The sequence below is a fragment of the Gorilla gorilla genome, chromosome 1 (assembly GCF_029281585.2).
Source record: "Gorilla gorilla gorilla isolate KB3781 chromosome 1, NHGRI_mGorGor1-v2.1_pri, whole genome shotgun sequence".
NCBI lineage: Eukaryota > Metazoa > Chordata > Mammalia > Primates > Hominidae > Gorilla > Gorilla gorilla.
In genome coordinates, this window is record NC_073224.2 from 28,226,963 (window position 1) to 28,249,583 (window position 22,621).

The following is a 22,621-nucleotide window of genomic DNA, read 5'->3' on the forward strand; positions in this document are numbered from 1 at the left end:
CTGTCAGGTCTCTAGAATCATGCCTCTGGACACATGCAGCCTGGCAATTCAGCTAACGAACTGAGAGGAATTGCCACACAGACTTCCGGTGCTGCCTCTTGGTACTCACCTCTCTGTCACCTTGCTTACCTTCCGGTGCTGCCTTTGGTACTCACCTCTCTGTCACCTTGCTTACCTCCAGAAACCTTAGTTACTTTATATAGCTCCAAGCTCTTGAGCTATATGCCCTCTGCTCAGTGAAACTGCAGCTCTCTGCTTATTCTCAACCTCCCAAAACTTCTGCTGAAAAAAATATCCCCTGATGAAAAATAATCCATGGGAATGGGCTCATTCCATGTGCCTCCAGTTACCCCAAATTGCAGCACTATGTTGGTTATGGTTCAGAAGTAAAAAATGTTGTTTGATACAGTTTTTCCAGGTTTTATAGCTATTTTATGGTAGAAAGGCAAGTGAGTGCTATTAGCTAATTGTCCAGAACCAGAGTCTCATTTCATAATTGAATAAATCCTTTGCTTATCTTGTCTATTTTTTTAAACAAGCCTAAAATGCAGGATTTCTAAGTATTTTCCAGTTCTAGCTGATTTCCTTCATTTTAGATGAAAATCCAAAGGTAAATACTCTTTGGTTTCTGATTTTTGGCATCTTGTAAATAAGCATTGCCTCCAGTTTGGTTCATTCTCAGATCTATTAAGTATCCCATTTATATTTTCCTCTGAAATATAATTTGATAAATCTGCTGAATGATCGGGCACCAAGGTCAGGACCAATACCTTATTCAAGCCCAGCATGAATCCACTTACCAAGAAACTGGAGGCAACTCTGTCTAAACTGTAATTTGTTTGATACAAACATGCAATCTACATTTACCTTGTCCATAATGATAATGGGAAGGTTGGCTGAAATCAGGAAATACTGTGTTATGAGTTTAGTGACTATTTACAAGTGGAAATGAATTTAATCTGGTATGATTTATTTTACTAAATTGTAGCTGCTTCCTTTTCTTTTCTCACTACTCACAAATGATTTATTTCAGGATCTTCTCCAGAACATTGCCAGAGGCCAGTCTCAAACTTAACCATTGTATACATACCAGAATATTTTCATTAAAAATTAATAACTTTTGTCTTTCTCTGAAAACTACATAATCACTACTTGTCCATTCTTTTGGTCCTTGCCTGTTCTTTATGGATCAATATTATCAAATATTATCAAAGCTACTCCTGTTCCCACAGGCAAATAACAATTCTATGTAATGGGAAAGATATTAAATCTGAATTCATGTTCCTCTTACTAGCTATATAATGGACAATTAAATTATTCCTTTAAATTCCTTTCTTCTTGAGTACACAATGATAAAATACTCATTTGATTGTTTTAAAGATTAAAGAAGTATCTGAAAGTAACTGTTATATTTTCTTCTGAGAGGTAGCCCAATAAAAAGGATACAATATTGATATTATTATTACTATTCTGGTATCCTAGATGCAATTTACCTAAGCCTAGATATTTTAATTAATTTAAGTAGCCACATGCTTTCTCACTAGCTATTTTCCCATCATGATCTCAATCTTTTCTATGCAAAGTTTAGTCTCTTCTCTCCTAAAGATTGTTCTACCTAGAGGAGAATATAGGTTCAGAAAGGAATTCATATACTGGTGTTCTTAATTTTTCAAAGAGCTCTATCTTTTCCTATTTATCTTCTTGTTCCACATAGAATTAAAATCATTTGCTGCCTTTAATATTGTTAAATATTTCATTTCATACTATGCTTCAATTTCTTGCTTTTTTCTTCTTTTTATCTTCCTCCTTCCTTCCTTTTTCTTTCTTTTCTTCTTTTTCAGTTATCATTGTTATGCTTGTCCTTTCTTGTGAGATTCCTCTGTTATCTTTCCTTATGTGCTTTTTAAACAAAACCTCGAGAGTGCCATGGGACAGCCTCATTGGTATCTTTTCAAATTTGGTATCTCTCCACTTTTTCCTTACATAGTTAGCTGGCAGTAGTACATAATAACCTTTTCTGTCTCTCTTTCTCTCTTTTTCTTTCTTTCTTTCTTTCTTTCTTTCTTTCTTTCTTTCTTTCTTTCTTTCTTAGATTTTCATTCCTCTTGAGCTTTAAAAGACTGGCTAGCAATGTTATACCTTTCATTTTATTTTCTGATTTAAAAAAGTGTGTGTGTGTGTGTGTGTGTGTGTACGCGCGCGCGCGTGCACGTCAGTGTCTTCTTCATGGATGCTTGTCTTATTTTCTCCCAAGGTGTAACTGCCCAGGGAGGGAAAAGTCAAGTCGTCCTCTGTTACACTGCTCTGCAGAAAGAGACTCACTAAATGTCAAAAAGTAGATGCATCAGACTGTTCCCTAGAGAAAGGTTTGCCATGGAGTCGTATATTGTAACTGAGCTGAAGTTCACTCATCGATAAGTTGTGCCCAAGGAATCGAATTCCTTCCAGTCCTTCTAAGCAGTCCAGGGAAACCAATTTAAAAGCGAACACAACAAAACTAACAGACCGGCAAAATCTATCTTTGAAGCGCCGCGGAAGACACAATTTGGGAACAGGTGAGGCCATGCTGGGTGGGTGAGGCCCCCCTCTCTCCTGCTTAGTGTCCCGCTTTCAGCCAACCCACCCCAGGAGTACCCTGGGATCTCCTCGCCCCCTGCCAGGCGGAGAACGGGGAGCCCAGCGGGCACGCGGGAATGGAGCTAGGCGCCGGCAGGGCAACTGGGCATGCTCAGAAGCCGGGCAGGTTTGGGTCTCAAGCAGGCAGCCTGTGCATTACACCAGCTCGCTCAGTCCGGGGTGGAGGAGGAGCAGGAGGAACGCGAGGAGGAAGGAGAGGAGGAGCGGCCAGCAGTAGCCACGACCGCCACCACCAGGCAGAGGAAGAGTTCGTGGGGAGGAAAAGACCTCTCCTGCCCCTTGGAGCGCCTTCTCTCTGCTTTTGGAGAAAGGGAATACACGATAAAGAAGGAGACGGAAAGAAGAGAAAAAGTGAGGAGGGAGACCGAGGGAAAAGGGCGTGAACAGAAAGGGCCGGAGCGTGCCGGGGAGCACAGGGCGCGGGGGCGGCACTGCCGAGCCGGGAGCGCTGCCGCTTGGGCAGGTGCCGCGGCCGCTGCCCGGAGGCGGCATGTGACGCGCGGCCGCAGCTGCCCGCGGGCGGAGCGCTCTCAGACCCCGGAGCGCACACCGCGGGGCCATCGGTGCCATCGCGGATCTCCAGGCTCCTCATCAGTCCCCCGGGGCGGCAGCAGCGCTTCTGGGAAGACGGGCGATGAACCGAAGGGCGGCTCCGGGCAGGGGCGCGCGATCTTAAGGACAGTCGCTCCCTGAACGCTGAGCCGGAGGAGACGAAGGGAAGGTGGAGCGGACGCCACCCGCGCACCGGGCAGGCGCGGAGACCGGCGTGGGACAGCCACCTGGAGCGCAGCTGCCAGGTAGGGACGGCGCCCGCCACCCAGGCGCTGGGCAGAGAGGGTGGCGGTAGCGGCTGACCTGGTTTCTTGCCTTATCTCGTTGCGAAAGGAGGAAAAAGTTTTCGGCGCGGGTAGGAGAGGTCTTGTGTTTGGAGTCCAAAGAAGGGGCTGGGGAGGGACGAGAGAGGCTGTTGATTTGGGGAAGATGGGGGCACTTGAATTCCGACAGCGCGATCTGGTGCGGAGTTGGAGTTCTGGGACTGAGGGTGGGGAACGCCCGCTGGCACCCAAGTGCCCCGAAAGGGACGGGAATCATGCGAGCGGTGGCCGGGAGAGAGCCGGGGACGTCCCACCCCGCTCTCCCTCGCTTCGATTCTCTCTTCGCCACTGCCGGATCTGAAGCTCCAAAGTGCCCGAGCATGAGGAGCTACTGGGCTCCGGGTGTGTTTGTGAGCGCACTCGTGTGTTGAGCGTTTGTCTCCCATCTCCCCATTTGGTTTCCTGTCATTTCTAAGAAGGCTAAAGCTGGCACCCGCCAACCTCGCAGTGGGGCCGCAAGTTCGGATTGCATTTCAGGGGGCGAGAAGGCAAATTTGGCACTTCGAGTAACACTTGGGCGAAGGTACCTAGCCTAGTGCGCATCTTTACTGACCCGGGGAGAGTCTGCACTCGCGAGGCAGCGGCCCCTGGACTGCACCGGTTCTCCTCTTTGGAACACTTCCTCAGCATAGCCTCCTAATAGCGAGGTTAATTTTTGCGTGTTTTTAAACGGCGGGGGCGGGCGGACAGTTGACTCCAGCAGCAGAATTCACTTGTCTACTTCGCGGTGTGCGTGCTGGAATTGAGATCCTGTTCTGCATGCTTGTGCGTGTGTCCGACTCTCCTTGCACGCATTTGGAAGTGGTAGAGGCAGCAGGGATTTGGGAACTGCATCCATATGGATAGGTTTCAAGAATGCAAACCTTCATTTGTCTGCAAGTGTTACTGGAACCTGTCCAAAGGCTGCAAGGATATGTCCCCTCGATCCCCGCCAGTGTCCGTGTTTGCAATGTGAAAGGGCGGCCCTCTTTAGGACAAAAATGTATTTATCAAAGCGATGTGTGGTTAAGAACACTGGTTATTTCACAATATGCTTTGCACAGACTTTTCCTTTCTCTCTTGCCCTCTGAGTTCCAAGACAGATAACCTGTCCCCTCCCCCCATTTTGACCTTTGTAGGTTACTATTTGAAAAATAATTTTTAACTGGGAGCAGTGATTATATAGTCCAGATAATTTCATATTGTGAGATCGTTATATCGCATGAACCATTCGTCATTATTTCCTGTGTTTAAAACAATGCCCATGTATTTACTTAAGAGAGACTATGCATATGAACCTATAGTTCAGAAAGGGGAAAACTAAACCTAGAGCAGATACCTGCATATAAGCGTATTGTAGTGGTAGCACGTTAATAAAAAACTAAGGTATTTCTGTTCCAAATATTGTGGGATAGACGAGGTGTTGAGTGCACCCTCTTGTTATAAGAGCTGATATCCCGAAGTATACATGTGCAAGGAACATGCCTGCTTCTTCAGAGTGCATTCCAACATGCCACAGAAATGTGGTTTACATCATAGCTTCTACCGCCGAATAGTCTATCTTTAGATTTTGTTTACATGGTTTGTCTCAATTAGCTTAATACATAATTAGCTATTGTTGGGCTAGAAAGCACGTTATTTTTGTAGTGGTTTCCATATGGAAATATAACGTTCGCTTTAATTACTAATTTAAAAATAATGACATTGCCGGTCGGATTTAGAATGTTTCTCTAGGTTGGGGGGTATTATGAGATTGAATGTAGCACGAAAATAGCAATGTCGAAATATTGTTTTTTAAATAACGTTGGGTCATTAATCGAATGAACATGATAGTTGAAAAAGAAAATGAGATAAAAAGTAGACTTTGAAAAATCTTTATAAATTTTCTCTGTGGAAAATTATTGTAAGGGAAAAATGTAATTTGGGAAAAGGAGCAAATGTGGAATTGGTCAAGTTTTAAAGAAAGAACAAGTGTTATAATGAGTAGTTCTGTATTAAACCTACATTTAAGCTTATTTAGGAAAGTTTGCTTTAAAATTTAGAGAAATCTATGATGAATATTCAGTACCCTATTTTTATTCTGGGGTAGGGGGAAGTAAAATGTCACTTCAAAAGCATTATTTACTTCTGAAGATTATTTAGGCATGTGTAAAAGTTCTTTAGAGTGTACCTTCTCATTTTTTCCTTATAAAGACAAATGATTTAATTTCTTAACAAAGAAAATTTGTTATAAATTAGAGTATGTAAAAATGTGAAGTTCTTTTAATGATATTTTAGCCTTTAATTGCAGGCAACCTGTTGAAAGAGAGCATGGAAAAAATGTGAAATTGGCAGACATAGAATTTCTTAGATTCACACTTGTAAATTGAATAGACAGAAAGTTAAACGATATGGTTAAAAGCAAAGTTGCCTTATGTATTTGTAAATTATAAAGTAATATATATTTTTAGATTTTTAGTTAAAATCTCTGTCATTTTCCCAGCCAACATATTGTTCTTGCCTAATAACTTTGTTAACATTGGCAAGCTCAGTTGCTTACTGCTAAATGGCCTGGACGATTCCAGTGTGACTATTAAGAAATTGGGTCTTGTTTGCAGTGCCGGGAAGTTTATACTGGGAACAGCTGTGGTGTAGTGGCACTTTAGATAGGAGATGAATGAACCGTGAATCATATGAAGATGGAGACTGATCAGTATGCAGAGAAGTGTATCTGTCCTTCACTTATGGAACCTGATTTTATATCATATGATGACTAATAGCATTATTCTCACAGTGTGATTTTGGAGGATCAGTGAGTAACTAGAGATGTTGTCTTTTATGTTTGTGAATTTAAAATGTATTCTCCTTACATAAGACTATTGTAAAAGGTATCTATGAGCTTAATAAAATTGTAATCAAATCCCTCTACCACGTTTACTTTTAAAAGTTAATCAGCATAATAAAAAGTGCCTTTATGCTTAATTGTTTAATATAGTGTTTTCCTAGATGCAATATATTTTTCATCTATAAAGTTCAGCAAGTCCAGCAGAAGCCCTGTTCTGAAAAATTACTAGCCTTTCAGAACTTTGGAATAAAATTTCAACATCAATGGAAAGTTTTGATTTTATGAAGAGATAATCTAATGTATATGACAGGAGGCAAAATCAGTTAAATTAGAAGTTAGTTTCTGGTGTCTGAAAGGCCCTATCTTCTCCATTAGGGAATATATCTTTGTTCAGATCAAATGCTAAGCAGAGTATTTCTTCAAATCACTCATCACTGCATTGCTCCCTCTGCCCACCCTCCACGGAGAGGGTGTGCAGGTATGAAAGGCTTCCCTCACTTTTTTTTTTTTTTGAGATGGAGTCTCACTCTGTCGCCCAGGTTAGAGTGCAGTGGCATAATCTTGACTCACTGCAACCTCCGCCTCCCAGGTTCAAGCAATTCTCTGCCTCATGAAAGGCTTCCCTTTTCATCAGTGAACTAGCACCTGGAGAGCTCTGTTAGCCTGCTACCTTCCCTAGCAGTTGCATGCCCCAGACAGTATAGATCTCCATTAGTGTTGTCTTCAATGCAAGAAATAAAAATAATTTTGGTCTGGGCACAGTGGCTCATGCCAGTAATGGCAGCGGTTTGGGAGGCCAAGGCAGGAGGATTACATGAGGCAAGGAAATCAAGATCAGCCTAGGCAACATAGCCAGACCCCATCTCTACAAAAAGTGTAAAAACTTAGCCAGGCATGGTGGCGTGCACCTGTATTCCTAGCTACTAAGGAAGATGCAGTGGGAAGATAGCTTGAATGCAGAAGTTCGAGACTGCAGTGAGTCAGGATCATGCCACTGCTCTCCAGCCTGTACGAGAGACTGAGACTCTGTCTCTAAATAATCATCATCATAATAGTAATTTTGGTTTGGTGAAGCAATTGAAAATATTAAACCATAATGTGGCTTATATGATAACTGTGTGACCTCAAGCATTTCATTCCCCACTGTACACTTGAAGACCATAGTAGTTGCCCTGTCCATATCATGGATTGGTTTTGAGAATCCAATGCATGTGGATGTGCTTTTTGAACAAACTCTGAAATGCAGTGCTTGATTGGAACCCAGAGCCCCCTCAGTACACCATGATGGACAGCACTGAGCGCCAGTATGTAGTGGCCCTCTGGCTCAGTTTTTGGCCTCTGTGTGTTGTTTTCTATCCAGAAGTTTTGGCAGCTTGCAGATTCCCCAGCCTCTGGCAGGCTCTCTCTTTTAGGCTGGCGATCTGCATTCTCCCACCTGTTGGAACTTCCCGCTCATCCCCTCCTGAAGGCCAAGGACTCTGGGTGACGTGCACCTTCTTAGCTTCCTCTGCTGAGGCTGCAGCTGCAGCTTGCCACATTGACACAGACCTAGGGTCCAGTAGTGATGACAGGAAGTCAACAGAAGGAATATTCTGAGCCCCTGCCAGCTTCTCACCAATTGTGCCAGTTCATCCTGAAGCCATCCGGAATATGAACACTTTGAGAAAAACAATGGTGGCCAAAAATTAAAAACAAAAAACAAAAACCAATTTGACAAACAGTAGCTGGCAGATGCCTTGTGGGCTTTGAGACCTTGCCTTTCCAAGCCTGCTCTGCATGGGACTCAGGAGCCTGGCCCTTCTGATTCCACAACCAGTGCAGAGTCTGTCCTAATGCTAGTGAGCTCTAGCAATTCTCATGCCCCCCTCACCTCAGTTTCTCTAACTCCTGTCATATTTACCATTTCGTAGGACTAGGATTTTATTGAGTTTTCAATTTGCACTTTCAGTACTGGATTTAATGTCTGGCCTGGGAAAATTTTAGCTATGACCTTGGCAGTCAGCCTCGCCCTTGCCAAGAACTTCTCTCCAGGAGCAAGACCCCTTTCTTTCTATTCTGTCTCTGATTCAATCTCAGTATGACAAACCCTTGGACCTAAGGCACAGCTCCTCTCCTGACAGTGCATCATTTCCGCCTGAGACTTGTAGTGCCCGGTTCCACTTGACAAATAAATTCTCCTTGTCTGTCATTGTTGGCAGGATCAAATCTCAGTTCTCCACACCTCTCCCAAGCAATGTAATTTGAGTGGCTGACTATCCACTACAGAATTAATCCTTCATTAGATCATTTGTTCTAGCCCAGCCCTAGCCTGCTTCCTGTCCCCACTGTTCCCTTGAAATTTGGCATGCCAGCTGAGCCATGACATCGTCTACCTTCTGTCACCTCTAGCACAGGAAGTGGTGCTAATGTAGACATCCTGGTTCAAGCAGGATATCCGCCAACTACTTCTGTTCAGATAAAATTCAGGTGAGTTTAAACCAAGGTAAAATACTTTCAGCCTGTTTTGGAGAGAGTCCCCAGAGAGAGGGGCTACCAAGTGTGTACTTCCCTGCATTTATGGCTGTGAAGTGTTTTGGTGCTCTTCTACTGAAGCCTTCTAATTTATCATAGGTAGCTATGGCTATAGACGTAGATACATATAAAAATATTCTGTCACTAAACTGTAGGAAAAAGGAGCTGCTAACAGCCTTTGTCTACATTTTTTAAGACTTGTCACTTTGGAGTACATTTTCTCCCACTAGAATTGCCCATGGGATCCAGACTGGAGGGAAACCTGGTTACTGCTAACTATTAATACATACAGGCCAGTTCTTGCCCACAGCCATTTGACATTCCATCGAGCTGGCTCTCACTTCCATTGAACCCTAATCCAGTGGTATTTTGTAGACTCACAATCCATATAAATTTTGGCTGAGCATAGTGGCATACACCTGTAGTCCCAGGTACTCGGGAGGCTGAGGCAGGAAGATCACTTGAGGCCAGGAGTTCAAGGTTATAATGTACTATGATTGCACCTGTGAATAGCCACTGTACTCCAGCCTAGACAACATAGCAAGACCCCATCTCTTCAATAAAGAAAGAAAGAAAGAAGATCCCATATAAATATTAAATATTGTTGGGTTTTTGGCTTCAAATTGACAATATGTTGATGACTATATTTAAATGTATATCCATAGTCATTTAAAAATGTTATTGAACACAGTCTTTTTTGTGATTTTTCAATTTTCTTAGTGCAAAATAGTCTAAAAGCACAACTTCTGTTGTGGGAGGTCTCTCAAACGATTTACATTGAAAAGAAGTTCTCATACTTGAAATAGACGTGATTATCCTCCTGCCGTGTTTCCTGTGCTTTCTCACATGCCCGATAACACATGCCACATGCAGTAGCTTGTGTGAAGGGAGAGATGATGGGAATCTGGAATGGCCATGATGTTTCTTTATATGGAGTCCTCCTTTCTTCTCTCCTCACCCCAGATCCTTTCCATCATGCAAGGACCAGCCAAACTCTTCCAGCTTTCCTTGAGCGCAGCTATCATTCTGTTTTCCCTGTGATTAATTATTTTAAATCCCTTGATTCATTTGAATGTTAGAAACTGAAAATCGGTCTGACTAAACAACTACAAATCACTTCCCTCTACTCTGAATACTAGTGGCACTCACCATTTTTAATATAAAATTTGATGCTCAAGGATAACCCAGGTAGTATTTATTTTGATTCTCTCCAAAGAAGTTACCTTCATGAGAGTATATAAGTAAATATATAATAATACATGTTTGAGTAGAATGAGTAAATGACTCAATCATTCCATCTATCTACCTATCAATTATCTATCTCTTTATATCTAATCCACCTATGTTCATTTACATAGGTGTTGTATATACATCCATTATCACATCTTTCATATCAGTATCATCTAATGTGCAAAGTACCATGGAAATTCTGTTTTGGATACACAGTAAGTCAAGGGCTCTGCTTTTCAGAGCATATGATCAATGTGAGTGTAACTAAACAAATCTGGGTTGGAAGGGGATGTTAGATGTTGCATGAATTTCTTAGGTTTTAAAACAGAAGTTTATTCTTTCACAATTCTGGAAGCCAGAAGTCTGAAATCAAGGTGTTGGCAAGACTGCACTTCCTCTAAAGACCCTAGGGGAGAATCCTTCCTTTCTTCCTTCAGCTCCTGGTAGCTATCTGCATTCCTTGACTTGTGAGCATATCATTCCAATCTCTGCTTCTGTGGTCACGTTGCCTCCTCCACCTCTTTCACTGTCTCCTCCTGTATATGCCTGTCTTATAAGGATATGTGTGATTGCAGTGAAGTCCCAGCCAGAAAATCTAGGATAAGCTCCTCCTTTCAAGAGCTTTAACTTCATCACATCACATCTTTTGTCATATAAGGTAATCACAGAACCTGGGGATTAGGAGGTGGGCACATCTTTTGGAGGGACCGCCATTCAGACCACTGCAGATGTCATTAATGAACAACTTTTGGCTTTGGACCTCTCTCTTGTGTTAAACTGTGCAGTCTGTATGTTTGAAAAATTAACACTCACCAGGGGGGTCATTCCATTTTCACAGAGTAGTGAGATGCAGATCCCCTTTATATTGAGCCAAAAATCTAATTCTCATTGTACTTATTTGCCTTCTTAATAATTCTGAGAATTATGATGAGAACACTTCTGATCTTTCTTCCATAAGAAAATCTTTAAAGTTGAGAAGTTTAAAGTTATTTCAACCTGGTCCTATGTGCCACTTCTAAATTTTCATGATTTTTCTTAATCTTTTCAATTACACTCACCGAACAGCAATCACACTCCCCTAATCTCACCACCCTCTGACTTTAAATCTTTTGACTCCTCTCATCCACCTTCATGAGGTTTATAGCAATGACTTTTCCAAAAGTCACCTGTAACCTCTTAGTCATAAAACGGGTAGCCCTTCCTTGTCTGTCCTGGTTAATCTCTTAGCAACCCCTTTAAACTCCCTTAATTTTCAGAGAATTATACCTCCCTAGCTCTCTTCTCTCCTCTGGTTCTTTTCTCTTCTTCCTGTTCCCCACCCCCATTTTCTGCAGAGTGTAGGGCTTTCCAGCAATTTCTCCCTGGTTGACTCCCATACTCTTCCGTTGCCTCTCCTTTTGTACCTGCCTCTGTCTTCACGATTTCAAATACCCTTTCCATGTGGGTCACACTCATCTGCTCATCTCCAAGCCTCACTTGGCTTCAGTAAGGAGCATTTCCATGTGCTTGCTGGATAGCACAGGCTTCCCCTTCCTTCTTCCTCATCCTGTTCCCCTCCTGGGGTTCCTATTTCTATGAATAGCATGACCATCCTACAGCTCAAATGTTATGAATAAATCAAGTGATCTTGATTTATTCTCTTCCCTCACCTTCCACATTTAGCCAGGTACCGAATTCTAATGATTCAACCAAGTAAGATCTCAACCTTCTTGGCTACTTTCCCCTCCTGCTACCAATATCTTAATTCATCATTTCTGCAACTTAAATGTGCATTCAGATCACATAGGGATCTTGAAAAAATGCAGAATCTGATCCATGAGGGCTGGGTTGGGGCCTGAGAATCTGCATTTCTAACCAGCCTTCAGGTGATGTGGATACTGCTCCTCTGTGCTCAGACTACACTGAGAAGAAAGGCTTTATGTTTTAGCTTTATATCTTTTCTTAGTCTCTGAGCTTCCCAGATGATCTCATTGATCATATTATTGCCTTTGATCCATTTTACACAGATTACTGTTATTGAAGACCAAATGTGATCATCTTTCTCCTACCCTCAAACACCTTCTTTGACATCACCTTCCATTACCTGTTGAATAAAGACTAAATGTCTCACATCAGCTTCACCCTATTTCATGGCTTAGGTTTGCATGTTGAGTTCAGTCTCAAGTCTCAAGGTCACCCTTCACTTTACCCTGGTACTTGCTGTTGCAGGTATCCTCATCCTCTGCCACGTTCTCTTGCTGCATAGGATGCCCTTTGTGCCACATCATCAGGGATCCAAATTTTAGCAATTTGTCAAGGACCACTTGAAACGAATTCATCTTCTGTTACTCTATCAGAATCTCACTTTTATCCCTGATTACATTCACTCTTGGTTTTAGTGTGTGTGTGCCACAAATTGTTTGAAATATCAGACTGTGAACTCCTTGAAAGATGCTGTGTTTTGTTGGTCTTTGACTGCTTTCAAGTATCTAGTGCAGAGTCTTCTTCATAAATGCTCAGTGTGCACATTCGCATATAAAATATGTAAACAGGCACAGTGGCTCACTTTGGAAGGCTGAGGTGGGAGGATTGTTTGAGGCCAGAAGTTGAAGACCAACCTGGGCAACTTAGCAAAAACACATCTCTACAAAAATTATTAAAAATCAGCTGGATTTGATGGTGCACCTGCCTGTAGTCTCAGCTATATGGGAGGCGGAGGCAAAGAGGATCCCTTGAGCCCATTAGTTCAAAGCTGCAGTGAGCTGTGATGGTGCCATTGCACTCCAGCCTGGGCAACAGAACGAGATCCAGTCTCGAAAAAAGTAAATATAGTGTTTTTGTTGTTTGTCTCCTTATAAAAGTAATATATGCCATACAAAAATTCAAACATTATGGAAATATATATCAAAAGTAAAAGTCTACCATAACCCAATGCCCCCAAAGACAACTATGGTTAACAGTTTGATGTCACGACAGGATTGCCTCTGATATTTTTCTATACATATTCTAACATTTACTCTATACAAAACTGGGATAATAATAGACTCTTGCAACTTGACTTTAAATGTAAATCTATCTCCTCTTCTTAAAATCTGCAACTTATTCCAAAAGATTGACTGATTTAACTGCATAAAAACCAATCTGCTTAAAATGGCCTAGCAATGTAGAAATATGTTTGCTTTGAATTTCTGATCACTTAAGTATGCCTTTATTCAGCAATTTCTCTCTCTGCTCCTCAGATTGTGCTAGACTTCGGATTTGTAACAGTAAGACACAAATACTACCCCGGAAGTTCCAAGCTATACTTATGTCTTTAGGCTAATGTTGAGTGATGAACTGCGGGTGAAGTAGTAATCATTTATCTTTGATGTCAAGTTAAAATTATCATATTTGATGACATGAACTCTCAGATTGCAATTTTATACTGAAATGTAAGTTTTCAAATTATTTCACTCCATAAAGAATAGGTGACTCATTTTGAATTCCAAATGTGTACATATTCATCTATCATCTAACACACATATGTATAGGTATATTACTTTTTGTTCCATGAATGAATATAAATTTGAAATAAAAATATAGAAAATGTTGTGGCTGGGTGTGGTGGCTCATGCCTGTAATCCCAGCACTTTGGGAGGTCGAGATGGGCGGATCAGGAGGTCAGGAGATTGAGACCATCCTGGCTAACACAGTGAAACCCCTTCTCTCCTAAAAATACAAAAAATTAGCCAGGCGTGCTGGCACATGCATGTAGTCCCAGCTACTCGGGAGGCTGAGGCAGGAGAATCGCTTGAACCCGGGAGGCGGAGGTTGCAGTGAGCTGAGATCATGCCACTGCACTCCAGCCTGGGCAACAGAGCGAGACTCCATCTCAAAAAATACATGTATTTATATATATAGATATATTTCTATAAAATATATAAATATATATTCTATAAAAATATATCTATATATATATTTCTATATATATATAGAAAATGTTGTAAAAGATATACCAAAAATTTTAGCGTATTTAATAAAACTACAATTTAGGAAGAAGCAGTGTGAAAAACAAAAGGAAAATGTCATGTGAGCCATGTCTTAGAATGCCAGTAACTGGGGGCACACAATAAAGCATTTGTTGAAAAGAAAATTCTTTTAGAAGTAAACATCAATATTCCCTTTGGACTTTTGGAGAGATAAGTCTTCATAATGATGAATGTTTGTTACTGATACCATATTTGTCATTTAGTAAATAGTTCTGTTGTGGAACTCGGGAAGGTCATTTTCCTGGGTAGAGGGAGGACAGGAGTATGTTTGAGGAACCTAGAGATATCAGCAAAGGAGACTGTATCTTATGAAGAAGAAACTTAAAAGTAGAATGTAAGACAATAAAAGATTACAACTTTGAATCAATAGGAGACTTTTGCAGTCTGGGTTAGTGAAATTATATAAATAATGTATTTTTTTTTCTTTTTGAGATGGAGTTTCATTCTTTCGCCCAGGCTGGAGTAAAATGGCATGATCTTGGCCCACTGCAATGTCTGCCTCCTGGGTTCAAGCGATTCTTCTGCCTCAGCTTCCCAAGTAGCTGGGATTACAGGCGTGTGCCATCACGCCTGGCTAATTTTTGTATTTTTGGTAGAAACGGGGTTTCACCATTTGGTCAGGCTGGTCTCGAACTCCTGACCTCAAGTGATCTGCCCGCGTCGGCCTCCCAAAAACTGCTGGGATTACAGGCATGAGCCACCACGCCCGGCCAATATAAAGAATATTTCTACATCTTCTATCAAACCCCTGAAGATTTTGTCCATTGGTATAGTTAATATGTCTCCTCCCATATGGATTGTGTGTTTCCTGTAGACTTTAATACAAGTGAAAATTTAACCTCCTTTGGAATAATAAGAGCAATTATCTGGTAATAAAATTAAGCCATATTTATTTCATTTTTGCATTGGCTGCTAGGAAACTTAGACCTAAAAATAACATTCAATCACAGTGGACAGTTTTGCTTGGTTTTTCTGTATATTACTTCCCTTTTGTTTCAGGATTTTTCTTAACCTTTCAGTTTTAATATAAGCATTCTCAGATTCTCTTTGGAAAGCAAGCAGGATATAACTTGGAAATGTATAGTCTAAAATTATACCCACAAAAAAATGCCCATATATTAAGGTAAGAAAAAAGAAAAAGAAAGGAAGTGAATACTTTGAAAGCAGATTAAAAAAGACAAAGTAATATGTTGGAACCAAGGTCTCTTTGAAGGCTTGAAAACCCCAGGAACCACCGTGGGCAAAGAAAGTAACTTTTAGCCAATGCAAGATATCCTGAAGAAAGAACAGGTAACGATGGTGATGATGATGATGACTGCTGATAATTATAATGAATTATAAGGCTTCAGATTTTCAGACAATATCTCATTGAATCAACAGCCCTCTTTTTCATGTATAGTTGACAATTAAACATTATATATATTTATGGTGTACAGTGTAATGCTTTGATATCGTGGTACTTTGTGAAATGATTACATCAGACTAATTAATATATCCATGACCTCTGATTTTTTTTTTTTTGCTGTGAGAATGTTATAAGATCTATTCTCTTAGCAGTTATCAAGTGTTCGTTATCATTAACCATAGTTGTCATTGTGTTGTACAATAGATCTCTCAAACTTATTCATCCTAAATGAAACTTTGTACCTTTTGATCAACATCTCCCCAACCATCACCCCTTCCCTGTCCCTGCTGGAAACTCCCATTCTACTCTTGATCTATAAGTTCCACTTTTTGGGATTCTGCATGTAAGTGAGAAGATGTGGCATTTGTCTTTCTGTGCCTGACTCATCTCACTTAACACAACGTCCTCCAAGTCCAATCATTTGGTTGCGGAGGAAGAATTTTCTTCTCTTTTAAGGGTGAATGGTATCTATTGTGTATATATACCACATTTTTTTTTCTCCACTCTTCTGTTGATAGACACTTAGTTTGGTTCCTTATTTTGGCTATTATGAAGAGCGCTGGAGTGAATATGGGAGTGCTGATGTCACTTTGACATATTGATTTCAATTCCTTTGGATGTATACCCAGTAGTGGGATTGCTGGATCCTATGGTAGTTTTATTTATTTATTTATTTTTATTTTATTTTACTTTTTTGAGACAGAGTCTCACTCTGTTGCCCAGGCTGGAGTGCAATGGCATGATCTTGGCTCACTGCAACCTCAGTCTTCTGGTTCAAGCGATTCTCCTGCCTCAGCCTCCCAAGTAGCTGGGATTACAGGTGCCTGCCACCATGCCTGGCTAATTTTTGTATTATGATAGATAGGGTTTCGCCATGTTGGCCAGGCTGGTCTCAAACTCCTGGCCTTAAGTGATCCGCCCACCTCGACCTTCCAAAGTGCTGGGATTACAGGCGTGAGCCACCATGCTTGGCCGCTAGTTTTATTTTTATATACCTGTTGGCCGTTTGTATGTTTTATTTTGAGAAATCTCTGTTCACATCTTTTGCCTATTTTTTAATCAGATTATTTTCTTTTTTGCTCTTGAGTTTTTGACTTCCTTATATGTTCTGGTTATTAATCCCTTGTCAGATAGATAGTTTGCAAATATTTTCTCCCATAGTTTAGGTCGCCTCTTCACTTTGTTTATTTTTTCCTTTGCCATGCAGAAACGTTTTCTCTTGATATAATCCTGTTTGTCTATTTTTGCTTTTGTCGCCTGTGCTTTTGAGATCTTACCCAAAAGTTCTTTGCTGAGACTAATGTTCTAACCATTTTCCAGTGTGTTCTTATGGTGGTTTCAGAGTTTTGGGCCTTAAATTTAAGTCTTTAATCCAATTTGATATGATTTTTGTATTTGGTGTGAGATAAGATCCAATTTCATTCTTCTGCATGTGGATATCCAGTTCTCCCAAGTGCGTTTGTTGAAGAGTATCCTTTCTTCATTGTGTGTTTTTGGCATCTTTGTTGAAGATCAGTTGACCGTAAATACAAGGATTTATTTTTGGGCTCTTTATTCCATTCCACTGGTCTGTGTGTGTGTGTTTTTATGACAGTACCATGCAGTCAACAACCCTCTTTAAATAGAAATTGTTGTTATCTTTTTTATATATACATAAAAGGAAACTGAAACATACTGAGGACTTTCCTCAGCTTAAATAGCTGATGATGTCACAGAAGCTCAGTGAATCCAGGTTCTACCATGTTGCCTTTTATATAAAATGCGTGCATATCTTTCTCATCAGAAGCAGGAACCAGGCAAAAAGAGAACAACCCAAGGGTCTAGGCTTGAAAAGAAAATCAAAGTTGATTCTGGGAGGGACTGAAACATTCCCACAGTCTTAGGGACAGGCCTAGACCGTGTTAAGCTACGGATGAAATACTGATTATCAAGGGTCAGGCCACAACATGGAACCAGGCTGAATAAAGAAACTGGTACCTGGGTCTGAAGGCTGTGGCAAATGAGACAGCCTGTGGCCATTCTCCAGCTTCATCAAAAACAGAAATCTGTGCCCCATAACACTTTTCTACTGCACGCTCAGATCTTCTTCCTCCCACACTGGCACTCTCCATCCTGCTTCCCTGTAAGATATTTTCCTCTAACTATGGCACGTTTGACTTCACTTTCCTTAAAGTACACTTTTTCTTACCCTTGCAACTTTTCAAGTTACCATTCTGTATTTTGTCTTCTCCTGATCCCAAAATTCTTCTCTCTTTTCCTTTTTTTTTTTTTTTTTTTTTTCTTTTTTGAGATGGATTCTCTGTTGCCAGGCTGAAGTTCAGTGGTGCCATCTCGGCTCACTGCAACCTCCGCCTTCCGGATTTAAGCAATTCTCCTGCCTCAGCCTCCTGAGTAGCCGGGACTACAGGCACACACCACCACACCCAGCTAATTTTTTTGTACTTTTAGTAGAGTCGGGGTTTCACCATGTTGGCCAGGATGGTCTCGATCTCTTGACCTCAGGCCATCCACCCTCCTTGGCCTCCCAAATTGCTGGGATTACAGGTGTGAGCCACCATGCCCGGCAGACTTTGAGGGGATTTTTAAGATTATCTAATGGAGGCCTCTTATTTTATATTTGAGGATCCTGGAATCTGAAAAGGTTGAATGCCACACCCAAAGCTGCAAAACTCTAAGCCTGGATCTTCTGACTCCATGTCTAAGTTTCTATATAGACTCCTGCTAAGTCACTGCCTGGAGATGACCTGGCCTCTTTATTCACTCTTGTTGTTTGCAGCTGCATTTACGGCATTTATGGCATCAAGTATTAGTAGAAACAGATCTCAAGTGTCAAACCCCCTCCCAAGTGCTACATATTCATTTCTGGCCCTCTTTTAGACATTTCTACAAAGAATATCCATCAGGCACCTCTAATGTATGATTTGGAGATTGGAACCCATCACCTTTCTCCAAAATATTCCACTCTTCCTACTTTTCCTATATGCATTGATTTCATCACAGTCTTCCAAGGAGAAGCAAGGATTCAGACTTGAATCCTTCTGAATGTTTGCAAAGATACCTTCCCTCTTTACGTGCAGCTTGTAAGTCCTATTGAATTTTCCTAAACTGCATCACATTAATTACTTGCCACCTGTTCTCACTACTACCTCCTTGATCCAGGTCTTTCCCATCATCTCCCCCTTACAAGGCTCCAATAGCCTCTAACTTGTTCCCTGCTTTCAGTCTCTTTTGGATTTCACGGTTCTGTAACAAGACCTACAATTTTACCTCTACGTAACTTTTGATTCCATCTCCCTTTCCCCGCTCTGTCATGTCACTGTAGCCACATCAGCCTGCTTGTGGTTCTTTGGATGTGACTCCATCGTCCTGCCTCTAGGTTTCTGTGGAAACCACACTTCCTGAAATTTATTCTCCCTAGCTTGGCTGTAGCTGTCCTAAAGATATTAGGCCTGAATTCCTCAGGAAAATATGGTCGTCCCTCAGTATCCAACGGGTATTGGCTCCAGGACCTCTAGTGGATACCAAAATCACAGGATGCTCAAGTCTCTTGTATGAAACAGCACAGTATTTACATATAACCTATGCATATCCTCCCATGAAATTTAAATCATCTCTAGATTACTTATAATACTTAATGCAGTGCCTACGCATCACTTCATTTGAGTGGATTCAACGTAGTACTGAGCATGAGGCAAATTCAAGTTTTGCTTTTTGGAACTTTGTGGATTTTTTTTTCTGGAATATTTTTGATGCGAGATTAGTTAAATTTACGGATGTGGAACCCACAGATACAGAGGGCTGACTGTACATCTTTTTCAATCCCCATGCTCCTTTAGTATGTTATTCTCACATCTATTATAACATTTACCATACTTATCTGTCTTTAAATAAATTATGTAAATAACTCTCCTTGTCCTTTAGATTTTGAGCTTCTCATCAGAAGCCACTAATTATTTATTTCTCCATACGCCTTGTAGACTTTACACCTTGTAGAAACTCACTAAATGGAATGATGCTTTAGGTACCTGTGCAGGCAGAGATTTTTATGTTTTATTCACCGATCTATCCCAAGGGCCTGCTTGGCACATAATAGACTTTCATTAAATATTTGTTGTTGAGTGAGTTCCTTGTTACTGTTCCCTTTGGGGGAGAAAAAGAAACATGAGTTTTAGCAGTCTTAAATGTACCTTGATAATGACAAAATAGTTTATCCATTAGTGAACAGTAAGCAGTTCCTGATGACTTATATGCAGAACATACTAGAATTTCTCTGACTGAGATTCAGAACTTCCCTTGCCTGGAGCATTGTTTTTGTGGATACAGTGGTTACACCGGTGGCCCTCACATTTTGAGAGGGGTAGTCTTTTGGATCTCCTGGAAATTATGGTTCCTTTCACCAGCTAATTTCTAATGGCCGGTAGTCATTATTGGTTGATCATCAGATGCCACAAGTAGCAAGCTCTCTTGAAGGTTTTTGTAACCACTTGGAAAGCTTTCAATCACAGGGACTTGGAGGGGTGATCATGTGTGGCCCAGGATCCTATACATCATAATCATATGGGATGTCTGCTAAAGATTGAACCTTGGGGATTGAAAGCAGACCAGCTGAATAAAAATGGGGACAGGGTCTGTCAATCTGCATTCTAAACACTGTACCTTAGATAGTACTTCTGCTTGCTAAATTTTAAGATCCAACATTTCAGAAGGAAGGAGGGGGAGAGAGAGAGAGAGGGAGGGAGGGAGAGAGAGAGAGAGAGAGAGAGAGGAGAGAGAGAGAGAGAGAGAGATGCCTGGCTTGGTGGCTCACGCCTGTAATCCCAGCACTTTGGGAGGCCAAGGTGGGCGAATCACAAGATGGAGACCATCCTGGCTAACACAGTGAAACCCCGTCTCTACCCAAAATACAAAAAATTAGCCAGGCGTGGTGGTGGGCACCTGTAGTCCCAGCTACTCGGGAGGCTGAGGCAGGAGAATGGCGTGAACCCAGGAGGCGGAGCTTGCAGTGAGCCGAGATCGCACCACTGCACTCCAGCCTGGGCGACAGAGCGAGACTGTCTCAAAAAAAAAAGAAAAAAAAAAAAAAAAAGAAAGGAGAGAGAAGAAAGAAAGGAAGGAAGGAAGGAAGGAAGAAAGAAAGAAAGAAAGAAAGAAAGAAAGAAAGAAAGGAACATTTATTTTTTTCTGAGTTAGATTAATAGCATGGATTGGCAAGGAGTACATTATCTCAGGTCATTCTCTCTGGTAAGATGAGTCGTATTCAACTTGAGATGTTTCTCAGGCTTTGCAAAGGGTGGAGTGCTCTTTACCACTGAAATTTAAACACAATAGAGCAAGAACTCAGATGTCCGCTGGAAAATTAAGATGAAACCGCTTCCATTAAATGTATCCTGCTATATCTAAATATATATATATATATATGGAAAATATGGTTAACAATGTTCACAGGGTACTATAAAAACAGAAAGTGTTATCTCAAATACACGCAGTTCTTAACTTTTTTTGTTTGTCTCGAGTTCTATCAGGGAGCTGACTATCAAAAACAGACCATATTTTTGCACGGGTATAATGCTATATTTAGGGGTTACATTTCTGAGCAAGTAATCATGTATATTATTGATATAAACAGCAGGATGTCAAAAAAGCAAAGACAACATAGTCTAGAACTGCTGTCTAAGTGCAAAATAGTTTTATTATCATGAACAGTCTAAAAAATGGACAGAGTTGGTTTTGCCCATCCGTTAGGGGACATTTTATAAAGGTCTTCTATAAATAAGTAAATTTCAAAAATCGTACAACTAATACTTTTTCATGAATTCAATGTAAAGTAGTACATTAGGTTAAGAAAACAAAATTAATAATCACTCTGTCAGAAGTTTAGAAATTCCTGTGGTAGCAAAACCCTCGAGCCAGGTGACCCACACACAGTCTCTTCTATTTCCAACCATTCCACTGGTAGTTTACTTGCTAGTTACGTTTTTTTAAGTTCCTGAATTGTGTCAGGCAGGGTTCTAAGTGCTGGGGATGAAAAGATGAATAAGCAGGACAAGACGCTGCCTTTGTGGGATTTACGTCTTTGTGAAAATCCACAGGAGCTGGACCAGTACTTGTAAGGGAATTTCTAAACAAGCCTGCTTCTACTCGGTGTCAAGATTAGAATAGATGGGTGTAGTAGGACAGTTTGGCCAATTAGACTTGAGGCCTTCTCTAGGCTTCACTGTTTCCCCACCTCTTAAAGCTGGGGCTTCAATTACATTTTTCTTTAAAAAAAAAAAAAAATTGTTCTTTTAGAAAAATTAAACTACCAATACTGATTTTTGCCAGTAGATGGCAGACAACTGCATTTGTGTGTCCAATGAGCGGGTCAAGTTTTGAAAGGTTCAAAATGCACCTCTTGATGAGAAAAAAAAATGTTGTTACTTTCACATGAGTGACAGAAGTTGCTGTTATGTTCCGTGGACTGTATGTTTTAAATATGACCATTCTTTTACTCCTTGGCATTTGGTTTTCAATTTGTCTATCTGCTCTATTTATAGAGGGCAAGACGGATTTTTTTTTTCTTTTGAGACGGAGTATCACTCTATCATCAGGCTGGAGTGTAGTGCCGCGATCTCAGCTCACTGCAGTCACTGCAGCCTCCGCCTCCCGGGTTGAAGTGATTCTCCTGCCTCAGCCTCCCGAGTAGCTGGGACTACAGGCACCTGCCACCATGCCTGGCTAATTTTTGTATTTTTAGTTGAGACGGGGTTTCACCATGTTGACCAGGCTGATCTCGAACTCCTGACCTCATGATCTACTTGCCTAGGCCTCCCAAAGTGCTGGGATTACAGGCGTGAGCCACCGTGCCTGGCTGAAGTTCTTTTGAAGGTCACATGTATTTTGTAAATTAACAGAGACTCCCTTGGTATTTTGACTAGTGTTCTGTTTATGTGAAAAAGTTCAAATAGGCTTTGCAAAATGAGATATAGATGAATGCCCTGGTGGCTCCGGGGAGTATGCAATTTTTTCAAATATGCGAAAAACAAATGCTTTATTTTCCAGTGATGACAGAAGAAACAAAGAAATTTGATACTCTCAGCCTGACTCCTTCCCTTGATCCACCATCAGCTATAGGAGTCCAAAGAAAATGAACTATGAACCAAAGTTAAATCCAACA

At 41.1% G+C, this 22,621-nt stretch overlaps 1 protein-coding gene across 6 annotated transcripts in view; it reads left to right on the forward strand.

The window, feature by feature from the left end:
• Positions 1–2,745: 2,745 nt before the first annotated feature.
• Positions 2,746–22,621, forward strand: part of CHRM3 (cholinergic receptor muscarinic 3) — a 524,789-nt gene continuing 504,913 nt past the window's right edge. For 5 of the 6 annotated variants that reach the window (XR_010134437.1, XM_055379887.2, XM_019032106.4 and 2 more), the window contains exon 1: positions 2,752–3,434. The gene's annotated coding sequence lies outside the window, so the exon portion shown is untranslated. Of the gene's footprint in view, positions 3,435–22,621 lie in introns of all 6 variants that reach the window. The other variant, XM_019032097.4, reaches the window with a different exon arrangement.